The sequence below is a fragment of the Lycorma delicatula genome, chromosome 3 (genome assembly GCF_047948215.1).
Source record: "Lycorma delicatula isolate Av1 chromosome 3, ASM4794821v1, whole genome shotgun sequence".
Classification (NCBI taxonomy): Eukaryota; Metazoa; Arthropoda; class Insecta; order Hemiptera; family Fulgoridae; genus Lycorma; species Lycorma delicatula.
This window is the reverse complement of record NC_134457.1, coordinates 57,184,880-57,205,464: the sequence shown is the minus strand read 5'-3', so window position 1 is coordinate 57,205,464 and position 20,585 is coordinate 57,184,880. Positions and strand designations below refer to the sequence as shown.

At 32.0% G+C, this 20,585-nt stretch overlaps 1 protein-coding gene across 4 annotated transcripts in view; it reads left to right on the top strand.

Annotated features, from left to right (window-relative positions):
• Efa6 (Exchange factor for Arf 6) overlaps positions 1 to 20,585 on the top strand; it is a 396,188-nt gene that overhangs the window by 166,780 nt on the left and 208,823 nt on the right. The window lies entirely within an intron of this gene.

Here is a 20,585-nt window from a genome sequence, read left to right as displayed (position 1 = left end):
GGATTAAGGTAAAGTTTATTCATTATTTTTATTTATTATATTAATTTTTTATGTATTTTTTGTTTTAATTTCTAAAAATAATATTCCTAGAATTTGATCTCGGTTATCAATTTTTAGATTAAAGTACAGTCGTAAATTTAGTAATTTTGCTACGGTTTCGTTGAGTTTTATTGTGCAGAAATTTTGGATTTGCTATGAATATAACTCTGTTATTTTTAACGTGAAAATAGAATAAAGGTAATAAAAAGGGCTCCGCTTTGAGTTTTTAATGTGCCGGTTACAATGTACGTAACCTAGTTTTCGCTCCGCTTGAATTTACTGAATGATTGAACTATGGAAGTGTTTGATTTACGTAGCGATAAATTTTTAAAAGGTTCAGCGTTTGAAATCTGAGCTACGTCTTTGGCAAGTATTATGATTTCTTTTTTTTTAATATACGTTGCATATTTTAATAATATTTTTTAATTAGATTAATTCATTAATGTAACAGTTCGGTTACATAATTACAATATCGCTCAGGATTCTTATTTTGTTACAGTACATAGAGTAACTGTATTAAATATTTGCGGTAAGTGGGACCAGCAGGCGAAGAATTGTTTTATTTTTCTTTACTGTTATTAAATTGCTGCAGGGAATTTAATGTAGGCTTTCATAACATCTTTGGTGGTTTACAGCTAGCTCATATTTACTTGTTTCATTTTTATATCGCTTAAAATTGTTCTTATGCTTTTTTTACTTATACATTTTTAAATATTTCTGGCAAATGTTTCTGATGTTGTTTAAAAATTAAACAGACGTAGGGAAAATCTCAAGTTGTAGAATTACATCGGTTCTTATAGTTCAGTTGTAGTAAAAGGCTCATGAATTTTTTAAATATTTGATTAGAAGGAAGGATTTGATCAAAAATAGTATTTTAGGTACGGTGTGGAATATCCATATTCATTGAACGAATGTTCTACAAAGTGTAAAAATTTTCTTTCGTCCGAAAAAAGTATACAGAACATCCTCTATTAAGAATTTTTGTCGGGATTAAGTTAATTTAGAAGTTAACTTCTAAATAACTTAACTTCGATAACTTGGATAAGTTATTATTAACATCCTTAAATGAGTACTATTCCATACTGATATGACATAGGAAAAGCAGTAGGATTTAGGGGTAGCCGCATCACGCCGTTGCTTTCTTTTGTAAAAAATTGAAGCAACTCCCCCTCCCTTGCCTGTTGTTCAAATATTAAAGTTCTTATATTCTTGTAAATTTAGGTTGATAGCGTATTTAAGTTGTGCTACATATTTTCCCACAAGTTTGAAGCTTAAAAATTCGCTTCATAACAAAAAATCAAGGGTGATCTGTTTTGCATCTCTAATTAAATTTAATTTTATTTATAAAATAAGGCCAATTTCCACGGCGGAGCGGTAGCGTCTCAGCCTTTCATCCGGAGGTCTCGGGCTCGAATCCCGGTCAAGAATGGCAGTTTTCATACGTTACAAAATCCATTCCATATTCCCTCTTACAAGCTTCATAGCTTCTTTAGTGAATTAATTTATCAAGCAAAACAAAATGTGACTTTCTACCTCCACTTTGCACTCGTCAAACTGATAAAAAAAACGTAAAATTTATACCCTATTACTGGGTTGTTAAATATATTTTCTTATTGTGTTCGTCTAATTTGGTTTTTTGACCTAAACCTATTTCAGTTAATTAGATTATTTCAAGTAAAATAGTCTTATTCTTGAATGATTATTTTGAAAAAATTACATAAAAAACGTACGTTCCTTTTAATAAGATGGAATGTTAAAATGTGTTCATCGATTTAATGAAACATTTATTACGATAGGATTACTTATGTAGCGACTAAATCGCCGCTACATTAGCGATTGTGGAAAGAAAACAATACTTTAATTAATTATCGCGTAAATAACTGCAAGGCTTTCCTTGTAGAACGCTGGTCATAAGAGAACGCACTAGCTGATTGTTATCTTATGAGAATTCGCCATGTTAGTGCGTACATTGGACGCGGTCTGGGGCGAAATATTAATTTCGTATTTACGTAAAAAATGTAAATGCATGCTTGATGTTGCAATAATAATTTATATATATTTATCGCTTGGTTATCAAGAAGCATTTACGAGCATTGTTAGTTATTCCTAAAATAACTATTGAAATAGCTTGAAAATGGCAAGTAATCCGAAAACCATTATGACAATGAAAAAAAAGATTAGTTATAAGCTAGTAAACAGGAGTTGTTTTTCTTCAATAAATAAATTATTCAGAAATGATACCACAATTTTTACCGTTATTATGAAATAAATCATTCAGTTAGAAACTCATCCGCAAAATAATGAACGACGCTGTAGTGAGAGTATTATGTTTGTTTGGGTAAAAAAATTTATCCGAGCCCATTAAGTAAACATGGTTTTTGTATGTTAAATGATGACGTTCTGTTTTATTTACTTAACATTATTTTATTTTTTCCGTTTTTTTTTAGGTAAATCGGAAGTTTTTTTTTTCTAATTTGAGTATCGCTTACGATTTATCTAAACGTTAATATTTTATAATTTCTTTTACGTTCTCAGTTATATTATTAAAATCTATTAACTATTATTATTTAGTCCTGAACTCGTAATGATATCTCTGCTTATAATAAAAATGTTAAAGAAGAAAATACGGGAATACATTCTATCATGTTCTTAAGAAATAGAACACTGTGCCGTTGCTAATCTCGATTATTCTTTGTTGTATTTAACTGGGTTTAATGTTCCAATGTTGGGGGAAAGTGTTTTCTGTTAAGTTAGAACGTTCGCCCGTGTATTTTTAACTCTCATTGTTTATCATCGACGAGCGGAACGAACTGAATAATTTCTTTAACATTAAACATTTTTTATTCTTATAAGATTTTTATTCCCCGATTTAAATTTTCATCGACTTCATTTTCACTTCGGGTATTTCGGTTAACTTAATTTCACAGTCGCATTGTTGTTGCTGATGATCGTGATAATAAGTATATTATTAATTATTATCTGACGATTGCAAGTAATCATTTAAATTGTAAATAATATATTCATATTTAAAATTGGTTTAATTATGTTTAATTATTGGGATATATTATTTACTTTATTTAAGTCGTGAAAGCGGCATTCTATTAGTATACAGCTTTCTTTACACGTAAATTTTTAAAAACTTTCAGTATTCTACAAACAAGTTGTGCGTTTGTGTGCGCACGCGCACTGTTTTTTTCCAAGAAAGAAAATATAAAATTATAAAAACACTAAAAATAAATACTGTTTAAGAAAAGTTTTTGACAGTTTTATCTTTATTAAATAAAATTTTGTTTTACATTTTTCGCATGAAAAGTTAGGTTGTCAATAGATAAAAAACGTTGAGTGCTTGTGATCGCTTTTTCCATTTTTCATAGTTTACATCACTGTGCCTCTTCTCGAAAACTTTAGTCGCGCACGTTTAGTTCTCAAAAAGGTATCTGAAAATGCAGAATTGAATTATTCTCTTCTTTTTTATTTTGATGTAAACAATGGTCGAAATATAGAGAAAAAAGTTATTTATGATTATTTTTAAAAACATCAGGTAATTGTTATTTGAATGGTTAACGAAGAAAGGCAGAAACTTATTAGTAATGAATCTAACAAAGACTTACAATGTACTCTTTCTTTTTAACTTCTACACTTTGCAGAAGAAGCAGTAACGGTTAAAAGTAAATACGAGTATTTTGATCTAGAGTAGCCAAGGAGAAAAAATAAAGACATTAAAATTAGCTGTTGATGTTGATAGCTTTTTTTCTCGTAAAGAAAAAAAAATTAGAAAAAATGATAATGAAAAATAGGGGATTGTGAGAAATTCAATCTGTAAATGAATAAAGATAATACAAAAGTAATTAATTAAGCCAGGAAGGAGGTTAATGAATTTATAATATTTTTATAAATGAATATAGAAATTTTTAAAAATATTTATTTGGGAATGGTGCTCATCAAAAAACGGGAAACAGAAAATAGAGAAATCAGAACGAAAAGTAATATTTGTTTTTGAGATGCGATGTTGGAAAACGTTGAAAATCATTCAGGTTGATTAAGTAGTACGTAAAAAGGTTTAGAAGCTGTTTAGAACAGACTTGTTAAAAAAATAGAGAAGCTTGTGATAAAATTATTTCTAATTAACAGCCCGGGTTGTTGAGCTGTACTGTAAACTAATGGTGTTAACATTTTTAACGATGATTCTAATAATTAAGAATTATTTTTTTAATTTTATTGTCTTCAGTCATTTGACTGGTTTGACGCAGCTCTCCAAGATTCCCTATCTAGTGCTAATCGTTTCATTTCAGTATTATAGAGTTAAGAATTATAATTTTAGCTGACTTCAAAATAGCAGATTCCTTCAACATTCGTTGGTACGGAATTTTCGTACGTAATCATACGAAAATCGGTAATATTTGAAATCCACCGATTTCAACGATAGTCGTCTAGTGATCCCTTAGTATATTGTTCCAAATATCATTAAAGAAACATTTTTTAAACAAAAGTTAATTATCGCATTAGCGACTTGAATATTCAATATTCTTTGTTTGCTTGCACTATTACTTATTATGGGATCTTTAATGCAGTGGTAATGTAAACGGTAAAGTTATTTAACTTTTTTCTAACTTTCTTTTCTTATTTTTATCAAGAAATTATATTTCTCACCTTTTGTGTTTCTTATAATTTCATCATTTTTCCCCTTTCGGGTTATTTATACTCCTATTATGGCTCTCTCATATTTTAAAAAAGAGCACGAAAAACATAAATTAATTGCTTAAATAACTTTCAAGGCGACTTTTAAAGAAGCTATTTAATCTTTCCTTTTTTACGGCGCTATATATATGGTATGTTAATTAATTTGTAGTTGTTAACTGGTAATTGTTTGTTTTTCATTATCCGCCAGCATAAAAAAGTCAAAATTTAACAGAAAATTCAATGGAATGTTGTTATATCTTAGCACAGTTTTTTAATTAGATTTTTTTAAATATTATTTTTTGTAACTAAAAGTAAGAAAAAAATTGAGAATCGTGTATTGAATCACATCAAAGATTAGTTAACAAAAAATAATCTCTATAAGTTCCTTAATTAAATTTGTGAAAAAAAGTATTTATTACTAGTAAATAATTTAATAATCATTTACGTATATCGGTTATTATAATTATTACTAGTCATTTATAATAGTAATAACAGTTATCTGTATACCCGTAAATTGTATAAGATTGTGGCACTGCTTATTCTGCCGTATAGGATTAAGACATGTTCCCTTTAAAGAAAGATTCAGGATCAAATTAGGATTGCTAGGACATTTTGAGAGAGTAAAAGTAACCGGTTTATTAGATAGGAATGAGGCAGGATTTACAAATATATTGGCTGTCTAACGAAGTAAAGTCGTCTGGTGTAATCCATTTGAAAAAAAAAGTGTGGAAGAAGTATGTTTTTCGATTACCAATGAGACCAACCACGTGTCAAAGAAGTGTGGGTCGCCAAGGAGAACATGGTAGAAGAAAGAGAAGAAGGCAAAATAGACAAATGTGCCTAAGCCTTGGCATAAAGTAGAAATTTATACTTAAAATAGTTTTTGATTAACTGTTAAATTATAATTGAACCTGTCCGGTTAGGTTAGGTTAGGTTAGAATGTAGTATGTACTTTATATTATTAGAATTTAATATTTTGTTTTCGCATTCATTCAAATGAATTGTATCGTGCAACTCGACTGTGTGTGTGTGTGTGTGTGTGTGTGTGTGTGTGTGTGTGTGTGTGTGTGTGTGTGTGTGTGTGTGTGTGTGTGTGTGTGTGTGTGTGTGTGTGTGTGTGTGTGTGTGTGTGTGTGTGTGTGTGTGTGTGTGTGTGTGTGTGTGTGTGTGTGTGTGTGTGTGTGTGTGTGTGTGTGTGTGTGTGTGTGTGTGTGTGTGTGTGTGTGTGTGTGTGTGTGTGTGTGTGTGTGTGTGTGTGTGTGTGTGTGTGTGTGTGTGTTATACATTCATACACAAACATACAGGTGATTCATAAAAAAAAGTAAATAATTTGGGAATTGATTCTAGAGCTTTGAAGTAAGGCAAAACTTTCATACAAATAAATGCCCAAAAACGCTTTATAGAGTTACGGCTAGCAAAATATTTCACCTGGATTATAGTTAACCCGGTGAAATGTATGTGGTTAAATTGAAATTTTAAAGGCGTTATATAAGGGGATAATCCTGATGATTTCTTATGTTTTTTGATCTGAAAAATCGGATGAGACTGGTCACAGAACTGTACTTCCGTAGTTTTATGATATTCAACGTAAAAGGGAAAAATTCGGTGACGAAAAACACGTTGTTTTATGTTTGAAGTACAATAATTTTAACAAATGATTAATAAATGAGTACATTTTTATTATAGAAACTTGTAGAGAATATAATTCTGAGAAGATTGATGTAATAATTCTATGAAAAAAAACCTTTATTATTAAAAACAATACTGAACAAAAATTAACAGAAAAATGTTATGAATTTGAATAAAAATAAAAACAGCTGTTTTTAGTATAATAAATTTAAACTTTTGAAAAATTAGGTTGGCAACTCTTAACACTCTTGATTCGAAATTAATTTGAATACGGCTCATTGCTGTCAGAAAATTGTGGTTACGTGTTTAAAATAAATGTTAGGCGGTTTAGTTGTTTTTGACAATTTTGATTGTATTATTTTTAAGAATCAAATTATTATTTTTTTAAATTACGTTGTTTTAAATATAAGTTTTCTGATTACAATTTTTTTTATATAACTTTTTAAAGAACCATATTCATCTGATCCTTTTTTACCACAAAACTAAATGTCCTTTTAAAGAGGTTAATTGAAAGGTATTAAATTAAGCATTTTTATTTATTCGTATGCTCAGGTTATTTATAGTCTTTTTATTTTCTGATTACAATTGTAACAATTTGTTAAAGGTTCTGACATTCTAATTAATGTAAATTATTTTTACATTAAATCTTTAAAGGGCCTTTTTTAAAAACCTTTAAAGAAACGTTTGTGTTCGCTATATGGTACTTTTATTTATTTTTAATATTATTTGTTGATTATCATGTTAAAGGAAACAATTTTATGATCTTTCATAATTTACTTCTCTCAAAACGATTGAAAATTAATGTTGATTAGAATAGATTCAGATTATCTGTTTGTTTACTATAGTTCTGATTTCGGGATTGAAATAAGTATTTTATGTTCCGCACTCCATATCTTACCAGATAACACATTTTTGCTTGTCGTAAGGTCGTGCATCTAAAACGCGACCATTAAATTTAGTATGAGTTTTTTTTAAAACTATTTTACAATATTAATTTGAAAATGTATTTGGTGACGTATACATTAATACTTGAAGTGAGGCGCTGGGCATAACCAGTTTATTTTACTTTTCTTCTACCTTTCAGCCGAAGGTTTTTAAACATTTATTCCGTACCTACTCTTAGTTCTCCTATGTCTTTCGAGCTGTAAAATTTACTGCCGTTTGCATAATTTATTTTTCACTCTCCTGAATCTTGCCGAATGACTACATCTATGTTATTCTCTGCTTGCATCGTATTTTTTTGTTGCACATGACCATTATCTGGTGGTTCGGGTTGAATCCCTTTTAAGAGTTTTTCACTCCTCTTTTCTGTTCTTTTTTTATCTCCCTATGGAACACTATAGGCGGGTCATTTTTTGAGGTTTTATTACCGAAGTACTACTTCTATGTAAAATTTAATATATTAGCGTTAGTTGTATAATTATTAACGTATTGGTAAAATTGTGTTTTATATTAATACAGTTTATACCATTACAAGATGTTATTTACGGTTCTCAAGTAGTATTTTAAATCTAAATGACACTAGTTGCGTCTTGTCATCTAGTTTTGTGTTTTTTTTTATTATAGCAAATACGTAGTTATTTTAGAAAAGTATAAGTAAATTAAAGTTAAAATACCATATAATCTTAACGCGCTGTAGTGGGAATGATACATATGTTAGGTATCTGTAAAGAAAGAAGTTCATTTATAAATCTGAGAACGTATTAACTTGTAAACACTTCTTTTTAAATCTTTCGAGCTGATTTCCACCATTTCAGGCCTTAACAAGCGTTTTAGTCTAAATGTAGGTTTTGATAGTTGCTTAGCTTACATTGTAGAAAATGTAGAAAAAATTACAGTTTTAAAATTACCTTATTTAATCTGAATGTACTCCCTATTCCACATTAAATTACCAATCGGATTTTCATTTGGACAGTTATTTCTAAACGCGAATTATTGTTAAATTATACAAGATTAGTAATTCTATGATTACAAAACGAACGATATTTATTTTAATATAACTTTAAAACTAGCATAATAACACTTTCAATCGCGTTTCATCTGGACATTAATTATTTTCAGTGATCGGTGCTGTTGTTTTCTACCGTTAACAATCATGTTGTTCTTTATATACGTAAAAATGGACAAATTTTAATAAATTTGATTTGAACTTTATGAAATATACAAATACACAGAAATGTACAACAGCATATTGAAAATATACTTTGTAATATATTATACTATACCGAATGATTCAAAAAGGATTGCACAATTAAAAATCATATAAAGGTTTATTGAGTTAACTTACAGATTCGGTTTAGGTCTCATTTCGTAGAAAACACATCAAATTTTTCGCCCAACATTTACTTTGGTTCGATATGGTTAACATTTATAATGCGACATATATCCTACCTGAAGTCGATTTCATTCCATTTCGGCACATTACCTCTGCAGCCACGGCCTTAATTCAAAGTCTTAGCTAACAAGATCAGCATGCAAAGATGGTACATAAACCCGATCTTTAATGAAATCCCACAAAAAAAAATGTAGCGTGATAAAATCTGGAAAGCGAGATGTCCATGCGATTGAGTGGACCTTCACGATCAATCCACCGAACTGGAAATCGAATATCAAGAAAATCTCGGTCTTCTGGGCGAGAGTGAGGTGGTTTCCTGTCTTGGTGGTAGTAATGGCGTTCATCTTGATTTTCATCGTCTAACAGAGGAATTAGAAAATTTTGAAGCACGTTCAGGTGCCATCGACGAACAGCTTCTCAGAACAACTTTTCTCAACGAAAGTTTGGTGCCAAGAGTAAATTTTTTGCTTACTGGAGGTTCTCAACGGTACTTTACGAAAATTACGTTGAATTGCAATTGCTGACTGTAGATCGTGAAACCAAAACGCATAGCTAGCACGTTTCGCACCAGTAAACTTATCCATTTTTAATTACATTGGCGACAGCGCTGGAGGCCGAATTCGGTATTAATGAACTACGCGAGTGAAAACTTGTGTTTCCCTATGAAATGAGACCTCAACCGAATCTGTAAGTAATCTAAATGATTTTTATATGCTTTTAAAGTTGTGAAGTACTTTTTGAATCGGTTGTATACAACGTAATATACTTTACAGAAAAATTTAGTAAATATACTTGTAATACTACGTTTATGTACATTCGTATCTGTTTCACAAAAAAAAGAACTGTTTGCACTATCATCACCTGACGACAGAAAGGAAAACAACTAGCTTAGTCAATTTATATAAAAATAAATTTGGTTTGGTGTATTATTAATTAAAAAAATCAATAATTTTATACAATTTTCATCGCCGACTATCAAGGACAATATAAAGTAATCCCTTATTTTTTGTGAAATGTTGAACATTTTTAAAGACTCTCTATATGTGTGTTTGTAGTTTGGTTCTGGTATAAATTAATTTATTAACACTATAAACGATGATATGTTATAACACGAAAATAATTTCTTATATGATACACTTAACTCTTAGTCCTTAATTTTGCATTTGCTGTCAAATTTAGTTTACCCAACAATCTGATTAATGCTATTTTCTCAAACTGTATCCCTATTTGTTTTTAACACCTATTTTTTATTTGGACTTTTATATACGGTTTTCAAAAATTTTGGGGGAGATTTGGGGGATTTTAAAGAACATGTCTCTTAGAAAATACATTACTTCAGGAGTGCATTCTACAAATCAAAGCAAAGAAATTATATTAATATAAATCTAAAAACGATCCATTTTCGAGTTAACGATTGGCGAAAAATTATTCCCAGGTCTCTGCTAAAGATAGAGAATGATTCTATATCAAAATTCTTAGTATAAAAAATAATGGGTTTTTGTATTATATCTGACGAATCTTTAAAAATTGATACTAAAACTGTATCTTCAGCTCTTGAGAAAATTTTTATAAATTCTGTTTAAGAAATTAAAAATAAACGCAAAAATAAAAAGATTTTTGTGGATAAGAAGAGTATTTAAACTATAAATATTTTTTGCAAAAAGATTTTTGTCAACACTGAACGTAACTAATATTTTTATACTTGTTAGTTATCGGGGTTTTTCTCGACCGTGCTTTGTCACAATACGTTTTAACAGTAATTAACATTTATTATTATTATTACTAAAATAATCCTCCAAATGAGTGTGTATTCTATTATTTAATTTCGGTACAGAAACTGGTTAACAGGTTTCATTTTTTTTTATAACTAATATTTTTCTTAAAATTGTTATCACGATTAAAAGTTACATAATTTTTCTTCTACGTCTTACATCAACAATACAGTTTAGTTAATTGAATCCTAATTACAAAATTTAATACCGGAGAATTCAAATCTAGTTAAATATAATCCTTCAGCTGTATTTTAACCTGGATTTTGCAGTAACTTTTAATAAATGACGTTATTAACCATTCATCAAACCGTCGCGTTACTTTCAACCCTTCCTCATGTTACAGACGTGGTAGAAAGCTAAACATTATTGAGAAAAGTAGTACATTTACTTAAAATTATGTATTAATAAAACACTTAAAGGAACAAGGCTTGCAATTTATTATGAGTTTATGGTATTTGTAGTTATGTGCTTCCTTTATGCAGGTTTATACTTTCATTCGTGCAGTTATGTTTCACTGTTTCTTGCTTAAAAAGATTAACCAGAGAAATTTTTTTCAGAAAGTTAATGTTTTTATTATTTTGATAATACTTTCTTTCTTTTTACCGGTTTGCATTCACGCATAATGTTCTAAATGATGTGCAAATTGTGCTGGTAATGCATTTTATTAGTTTAATAACTTTTCATTTGTGTCCTTTGAGGTTACATTATAAAACGCTTCTAATCATTACACAATAAAATACATTTTGATGGGTTGTGGTTTGTAGTGTTCTACTGTTATGTGAAGCGATTGTACTCTCTACCATACGGACTATATTACCACATATTTTAATTTACAATTCTTTCTTTCACAACCCGTCCTTTTTTAATTATTAAATTCTGAACATACCATAATAGTGTTTAATATAAATAAAATCGTTTTTTTTGTTTTTTACGAGCTGAGGTAGAAAATTTTTAAATGGCCGTCGTATTGAAACTGAATTGAATTTTTTTTTAGAAGAAAATAAAATTTTTGTTGAATATACATAATTTTTTTACTATAAAGGGCAGACGTATCTTAGGTTCGTTATCGATACCATAACATTTTTAATATACGAGTATTAATATATATTTTTTTATCAAAATGATCAGATACAGCATTTATTTTTTAAATTATTCCCTAAATTTGTAATTAAATAAAGTTTCTTTGTCGCGTTTTTTGCGTAGTAATCCTAAGTGCGGGCGTTTCCGGTATTTTACGATCCTATGTTTGATCAGAGTTTTCATTAATTTTCGCGTGTGGTTTAAAGATGTATAAGAAGTTTTTCTCTTCGTTTATAAGTTGTATTCTTACGAGTGTTATTGTAATTAATAAAACCATTGTTTACGTTGTATGACCCACTGTTGTTAGACCATATTCCATATTTTACAACCTACATCGTGTAAGATTTTAATTTTAACCTATATTTTATTATTTTTATTTTGGTTAATATAATAAAAGTACTTTGGCATATTATATATACAAAAGAATTACAAAATTGCATGCTGTCTTCAATAAATGTGTGTTAGTTATTTCCAAAAAAATAATATTTCTAGGGATTTAGAGTGAAGCTCTCTTCCCCAAAAAGGCTGTTAATCTGTATCAGCCTTATTTTTAATTTTTTTTTCAAACTAAAATTTTATAGAAGTTAGTTTAATAGTGAAAAAGTTATTTAGTAATTTTTTTTTCTATATATAGATTTCTTATTTACTATTTGTAAATCAAGCAATTTACAAATAGTTTTGAAACTTAAAAACTTTTGTAAAATGTTTTACAAAAAAGAATAGATATCCCCGCTCACCAGTGGGAATAAATACGCGGATTCTAATACTAAAAACAATATATAAGTTGAAACTTATTTATTTAATATTGTTTCTCATATTATTATTTTAATAATTTATCTGAATGTTTTTAAAATTTGTTATTATATTTAATAAGTCGATAAATAAAAAGTAATTTTGATTCTACGGTTAACATAATTAGTTTGTTTTCTACGTCCTTGACATCATTTTCATTACGGATGGATTACTAATTGAAATGAAACAAACTAACATGCAGACAGACGGACGGATTTGATATGAATATTTCTGTTATTGATTAAATATTCTCGCTTTTACAATTACACGATCTGTATGAGTGTGTTTCTATAGAATATTTGTGTGTGTGGACGTGTATATCAGTCGGTATGGGAATAGAACTGACGATACGTTAATCCGCGCTGGTCGTTTAAATCCATTGAACGTGCTGCTACATTCGCATATTCATTTAATCTGTTGTTGCTAATTGAATAATCTAAATTCTGCGGTGTCGTAAAATTATGTGTTTGAATCGGTTCTAAAATTGTATGTTTTATCTGGATAATTATTTGATTATGTTGTTAATGTATTTTCATTTGAACTTCGTGATTGGATGCTAATATACTCGAACTGGTTTGATTTGTGCACCGCTTTGAGGTAAGAACATAGATTTATGGAAGTTTAGTACTGGGTGGGCGGCTAGTCCCTTTACACTGTAATAAATCCAGCTTAATTGCACTCTACTGCTACCAATTCTCATCGCTGATATCGCTCACTGCTGCTGGAAAAGATGGGAAGGAGAAGCCGAAGTGGGGATTTTCCGGTGTGTTCATTCATGGTGGGGTCTTAGTCTTAGTCGAGTGTCGAACGATGGCGTTTCCGAGTGCGTTCACTGTCGAAGAGCGTTTGTTTACTTTTGTGTGAGTCCACGAATGTCCACACACTGCTAAGACCTTGGAGAACATTATGAATGACTTCTTTGTGCGTTTTGGAAAATCGTCACCATCACGGCAAAGGTTACTGACATGGAAAAGAAGGCTTTGGCAATGGGAAGTTTTTTTTGTTGCGTTACACAGTGGAGCACACGAGCCGAGACGTGTGCCACTGTGGAGGCATCGTTCAACGATCACCGATGAAATTAACGCGCAAACGTTCTGCAGAGTTAGACATTCCACGATCGACATTGCGAGGTCATAGCGGAAGGATTTAGAAGTTAAATATGTTCGCCCTGCCACGGTTAATGAGTTGAGTGACATTGATCGACGTGTTTATGCATGTCAGTTATTTCTTGAACACTTTCCGAGAGCAAACGATAAAGAGCGTCATGACTCAGACGAGTGTGAAATTTATCGAAGCTTTCGTGATAGAAATTTTTTTTCTGGGCGAAAGACAATTCTCACTTTTTTTTAAGGAAATCGAACACTATCTGCCTCGTGTTATGATTTGAGCTGGGGTGACAGCTGAACATCTCCTTAGTCCTTATTTTTTCGATGGCACAGTTTATCAAAATAGTTATCTGAAAACGATCGACGAGTGATTGCTTTCAGAATTAACGGCATAAGGGATCGCTGACATCATTACCTTTCAGAAAGACGGTGTTCCAGCGCATTTTGCTTTGAATGTCCGAAGACGCCTTAATGAAATTTTTCCGAATCGCTGGATGGGACGTGAGTGAGAAGAGTTACCGCCTCAATTTTATCGGCTGGCAAGAAGCCCTGACCTCACCACACCTGACAATGCGCTCTGGAGTTATGTAAAACAAGAGATCCGAAAACGCAGATCACCCGTGATATGCTGTTGTGGTTAACAACCGAATATGAAGGCGGATACAGCTGTGCTTTGAACATTGTGGAACCCACACAGACATTTTAGTCCATAGAATGTAATCTGCACATATCCTAATGTTTTCATAACTAGCGTGAAAAGACTTCCCGCTAAGCCCGTAGATTATTCTGTTTATAAAATAGTTTATATTTACAATTCAGTATTCGTTACATTATTTCTCAAATTATTAGTTTTAAGAGATATGTTTTTAAGTTTTATTTTATATGTTAATGTCTGCATGCTATAGTAATGAAGCATTTTTGTTCATACCTTAAAAGTTTTATATTTTGGTTTAAATTCTTAAGGTTTTCTTGTGGTTTTTATTTACCTTAGCCTTCTTAAAAAGTGGAATGAACTTTTCACTTTTTATCTCCTACATTAAAAGATAATGCTGAAACGTTTTGATTTTTTACTTCTAAATCATTTAAAATACAACTAGCGAATTAGGATTATAGCATCGTCGTACTGATCAGCTATTTGCAATATCTATTCTATAATGTTTTACAATGCAAGTTTTTATAAGTATATAGATATTTTTCATTGGATTTCACATGGTGCGTTACCATTTATGTGATCGTTCAGTTTTCTATTTTCCTCATTCCCGGGGGCGGGGGGGGGGTATGCGTGGGATGCATACTCGGACCCTGAGTTGGATAGGAGCGGGGAGGGTAGCCTTCTTGGTGTGGTGTTATTTTGGCATTCCAGAACGGACTGTCGAATTGCTCCTATGATCCAAGAGGGACCCCGATGGGCGAACATAAAGAAGAGTCCGATGACAGTGGGGTGTTTCTACGCCACGACACACGGACGCGATAGAAGCTACGTGTTCCAGGCGGTTACCGGTCGCCCCTTTTTGTGTCTATAAAGGAATATTACGACGGTTTGGAACTGCATGGACACATTTGAAAAAATCTTTTGGCTGAGAGGTTAGTTAATCGCTTATGTATTGACTGTTTCGTCTCTCTCGATTCCGAAAAATTGGCATCCCATCACTTCTTTGAGCGATTCGAAAGTGTGAAAAGCGGAAAAGCCACGGTGAGATCGGGGAGTATGGCACATGTGGAAAAAACAGATTGTGGTTGTAACAGTTGAACGGTTTGTTGTCATGAATTCATGTTACATCTCCACGGTTCTGCTTTGTCTTGTGAATTTATTTTTGAATTATCATCTGATAATTCTTCCTAGGAAGCCATCTTTTTACCTGCTCAAAGCGTCGCAAAAGTTCCTCTCGTGCAGCAATACGCTATTCTTTGCTTATACGTTTCAGATAGTTTTGAGTTGTAGAATATCGTGAAGTTATGGGCTGTACTTGACATATATTCGTATCCGGATGGGAAGCCACATCGTTAACTGTTATCACACGGATTTTCCTTTATTATATCTTTAATCACTGCAGTTTCCTCATACGTCATTACTCTGTGTCAGTGAAGTAATACCGAAAGAATTTAGTAATCCACTCATATACTTGGGATAGTGATAGATATCACATAATTGAATTATTATTTGTCGATAAATTTGTGTTTTATCCCTTTACCACTCAAAAAAGTATTCCTCTTTATTGTACGTAATCATTTTTATGGTGTATTTGCGCCGTCGTGTCGTTTTCTGATATGATACTGCTATCTGTCGATACTCTTCTAACCATAAGTATTAATACTGCCAACTTACAGGAGAATGACGCGCTGTTATGAATTTTTAGTCCACTTTTAAAGATTTCATTCATTATTTTTGTAAATCTAAAAAAAAAAAGGTTCAATAAATCTTTGTACGAAGCATTTGTTTCCCAGTGGTCAGTCTGCGGTTATATTTGTATATCTGTCTTAATTAATATCTACTGGATAAGGTCATTATGTTGCCAATTCTATCCTAAATACAGGTGACATTTTAATTTAACAACTGGCTATAAAATAAACATACATTTTTACTTTTATTAATATAGAACTATTTTGACTAATTTTGATTAGTTTAGTCTTTTTCCTTGTATGTTTTACAAGGATAAGAAAAAATACAGGCCTGCTTAGCTTACAGCCATAAAAAAAATTGGGATTTATTGTGATAAAAGAGTTAACGAATGCGTTATTGGCTCCGTAGTAAGGAATATTGATAATAATTTGAACTTTATAATGTTTTATTCTGAAATTATAAACTTAGTAGTATTATTCTTTAGCGAAAGTATAGTAAATTAGTTTAATTTATAGTAAATTAAATATTTGTGTGTGTGTGTGTGTGTGTGTGTGTGTATATATATATATAAACACGTAGTAAATTAATTATATGTCGTTTTATTACAGTTTTATCATAATTTTACGTCTGGATTACTTTCTAGACTTTCGCTATTTATTTTCATTTAGTTTTATTTAATGCATAAATAATTTTATTCATATATGATTTTTTATTTACTTTTCTTGTTGGTTTTAGTAACAGTAAGATCGGTCGATCGCGTTCACTTTGACCAATCTTATCATTCTTATCAGTTGATGGGCGTTACCAGTAGGAGGAAGTTAAAACAAAACATTATTAATCGATATTTCTTGTTTTTGAGAATATCGTGTAGATTCCTATAGTTTCATATTATTTTTATTGATATTAAAATAAATATTTTTCGTGTGATTTTAGTAACCTATATAATATTCTAGTTGGATCCACTATTGCTTTACACTCTGTACCAGACTTTGTTATAGTAACGGTGCTTTTAAAACAGCTTAGGCACCAAAGTTGCTTTCTTTAGTGCACAATGAATAATTTATTTTCCTTTGAAGGCAGAATAATGTCTCCTGCATTTCATTATGCTTGACATGCTGATTTATATATAGTATTCGGTTAAGAGAAACCCTTTCATCTTCAGTTTACCCGGCTTGAGGTGCTTTTTATTCTTGACGATAATATTATCTTATCGGGAATGATTCGTTAATTGTTGATGAAATACATTAAATTTCCGTTATGAAGAAAATTATTATTTAAGGAATTGTTGCAACTATAAATATGCAACTTTCTTTTTAAGATAGATTAAAAAAAATTTCTAAAATCAGATAAAATTTCGAAAAAAAACTGCAGTACTAATACAAGAATCATCATAAGAAACTCCATTATAAATTAATAATAATTATAAATAAAACAATAATAAAAGTTAATCATCGATAGTGAATAGATGACTACAACCGAGGAATAATTGATACTTCAGAATCAATCCATTTCTCTGTATTAAAAAAACATTTATTAAGACATTTCAGAATATAATTTTTACTTTTTTGCTTTAAAATACTATTCAATAAAAATCGTTATATTTTTGTCTTTCATATTTTACTTCACGGTAAAGTTTCGGGGTTCCAAATTTTCATTAGTTTATTAAGCTTTCCGGAACTCGGAGAAAATTAAAACTACAAGCAAATTTATTTAATGAATACTATGACTTAATATCATTTACATTTCCATTTCTACAGCAACCAGGATGTTTATCCGTAACTTTTGATGAGGTGACATCATTTTTGATAACACAACAATATCTTGATTGACAGATCTAGCAGATCTATGCAGGTCATTTAAACCGTTTTAGACGATACAAGGCAGACATTCCACAACCCCAGTAGAGGAAGACACCCGCCTTGTAACGATTCCGGCTCATTAATACGAGTTTATGTACGCACCACAAGAAATGTTTTTCGGAACAATGAAATTTAGACACAGCTCCCTTAGCAATGATCAATTCCAACCCTTTAAACTTAATTACAACTACGGACTCCGAACTGGTCTACCAGGGAGAAGAGGACAGACCTCTTACTCCGACTCAGCTCCATCGCAGAGTCCCGCGTGACATTTATTTCATCACATAAAACTGCCCTCGTCAAGATTGTGCTTTCCCTCTCGGCTGCATGGACAACCATGCCCTCGCTAGTACAATCACCATCCCGCAGACAGCGATACTATTACTAATTCATTAACCGCCCTCGTCAAAACGGCGCTGCACTACTCAGCTACATGGATTACCCCCATACCCTCTGTAGTGCAGTCGTCGTCCCGCCGACAGCAATTCTGCTACTTACTTCCAAATGTATGTTAACTAACCATGGCTCGATGCCAATCAACGGTTTTCAGGCGGATCCTAGCCACTCGGGGTACTACTCTACTTACATCCCTCCAGCTGATCTGCTCAGTGCGAAGAAACGGAGGAAGCCAGCCACTATGGTTCATTTTCTGTAGTCTTTCAATTGATCCGCCGATCAAGAACGATGTTTACTCTCTCAAGCTCCTTGACAACTCTGTACGTTCAGCCTCGTATCAGGGACAAACAAAAAGGACATGGACCACAGTAACATCGACCCTACAGTCCGGGCAGAGGCCCGAATCAACCAAACAAAACCTAGCCAAACTTTCCATAAAGGCACCATGTCCTGAGAGAAATTGTGTTACGTACCGATTGAGGGAAACCCACCTAATCGCTCGAAATCCTCTAACATCTGGAAATACACCAAGCGTGTATCGACCAATAGAAGATTCATTCCAACTAATCTGCCAGGAGTCAAAACCTTGGTCTTCAATCTCTCGCATACGCCCAGGAGTAAAAAGGCCCTCCTTCTTAGAAATATAACGCTTGCTACGTTCCGTAGATAAGATGTCGATAGGTTTCGTGCCGGCGATCAAAGACTGTCCTCGCGAGACAGTCCTGCAGCCCCCGACAAGAGCTAATAAAAAAGACGCTGGGCTCGTAATAAAACATGCCTATAACACTGGAATTGCAGAAGATGAGCCCAGACGGTGGATATATGCATGGTGAGGAAATTCAACCACCCCAATCGAGATGATTGACTCTACGAACACCAAAGAAAGCATCAATATCCTTCCTTGCGACAAACTGAAGGTGCTCCTTGAATTGAAGTTTCTCAACAACGATTACACCCAGATATTTCTGAACGGTGACATAGCTAGTGGGAAGGTCGCCCATCACGACTCGCGGCTAAACGGCCTTTCAGAACATCATTGTGGTTTTCTCTGCACTGAAAACCATTTTGTGCTGAAAACTCCACAACCTTAGTATTTCACATGCCGGGGTCGTTCTAAACTCTATCTCCCCCATGAGTCTTCCTCAACCAGCAGCAACCCATCGTCGGCACAAGCAACGATGCGGCAGTCACCGGGCAATCTCAACCGCAACAGAGAATCGAATTCGACGATCCAGACGAGGGGACCTAGAACACTGCCCTGGGGACAATCTTTTGACAGGGTCTTTCCTTCTGGGGTTCTGTTGCTGAAACAGCTTGCGAGAGTCTCTATCTCATTTTGCTTGCAACCACGCTGATGTAACTGAAACAACGCAGAGGGTCACTACAAATTATTGAAGGCACCGGATACATCCAAAAAGACACAAAGTGCATGTTTGTACTCATTGGCCGAAGCTATATCTATCATCCTAATAATTGCGTTCTCTGTGCCCTTGCCAGGGAGCATACAAGGCAGGCAGTACAAACGCGTTATACAGCCTGATGTATATATAATATTTAAATATATAATATATTTAAATTAAAAAACAAAGTTAAAAAAAAGATGAAGTCTGATTCGAACCGATGTGCCTTCCGTTAAGATACAAATATTTCAATAATTAAAATTTTATTTGGCTATATCTCTGGTACTCATGAAAATAAGTACCACATGATATATCATTGAAAAGTTCTCAATGAGGGCTTATTACTGCAGTTAAGAAAAAGTCCAAATCCAAATTTGTTTGGGCTTTTTGGACATTTTTGGTTCAGTTGATTGCAATCAAAAGGGGAGGTGCTCAACTAGATGTTACAACAGTCCTAAATCCAAAATTTCAACATCCTACGGCTAATCGTTGTTTAGTTATACGTGATGCATACGTACGTAAATACATACATACATACATACATACGTATGTACGTAAGTACAGATGTCACGCCGAAACTAGTCAAAAATGGATTCAGGGATGGTCAAAATGGATGTTTTCGTTGAAATCTGGAAACCGAAATTTTTCGCGATCACAATACTTTACTTAGTAGAAGGAAGTAAAAAAGTCTTCTTAGATTTCAACGTAAAAATCAAATTAAAAAAAAATCTGTCCTAAATTAAGGGTTAGGAAGTTACTGTGTGTAGTTTTATTGATTTTTATAATTAAAAATGGAGCCAAACAATTTACCTTTGATTTTTGAAAGTCAGAATTTTTTGTTATTGAAAAGGTAGTCATTTTTCTTTTGATTATATTTTTATTATTTTTACTTACTTGTACTTTATTGGCCTATATCAAATAACAGTAATGGTAACAGTAAACTGTTAGTTATATGATTTGTGCCGTCGAACTAATTTATGGCAATTTACGCTATGCAAATTACTTTTGCCTTAATTGATCAGTGACTCATAATTTAAGTGTTTCAAAGTGGTTTCTAAAAAAAACTTCATTACTTTGTAAGCGCTGTATCTGATCAATATTAACTCGTTTGTGCATAAAAAATTAGTTTAACCTGTATCTGATATAAATACAAATG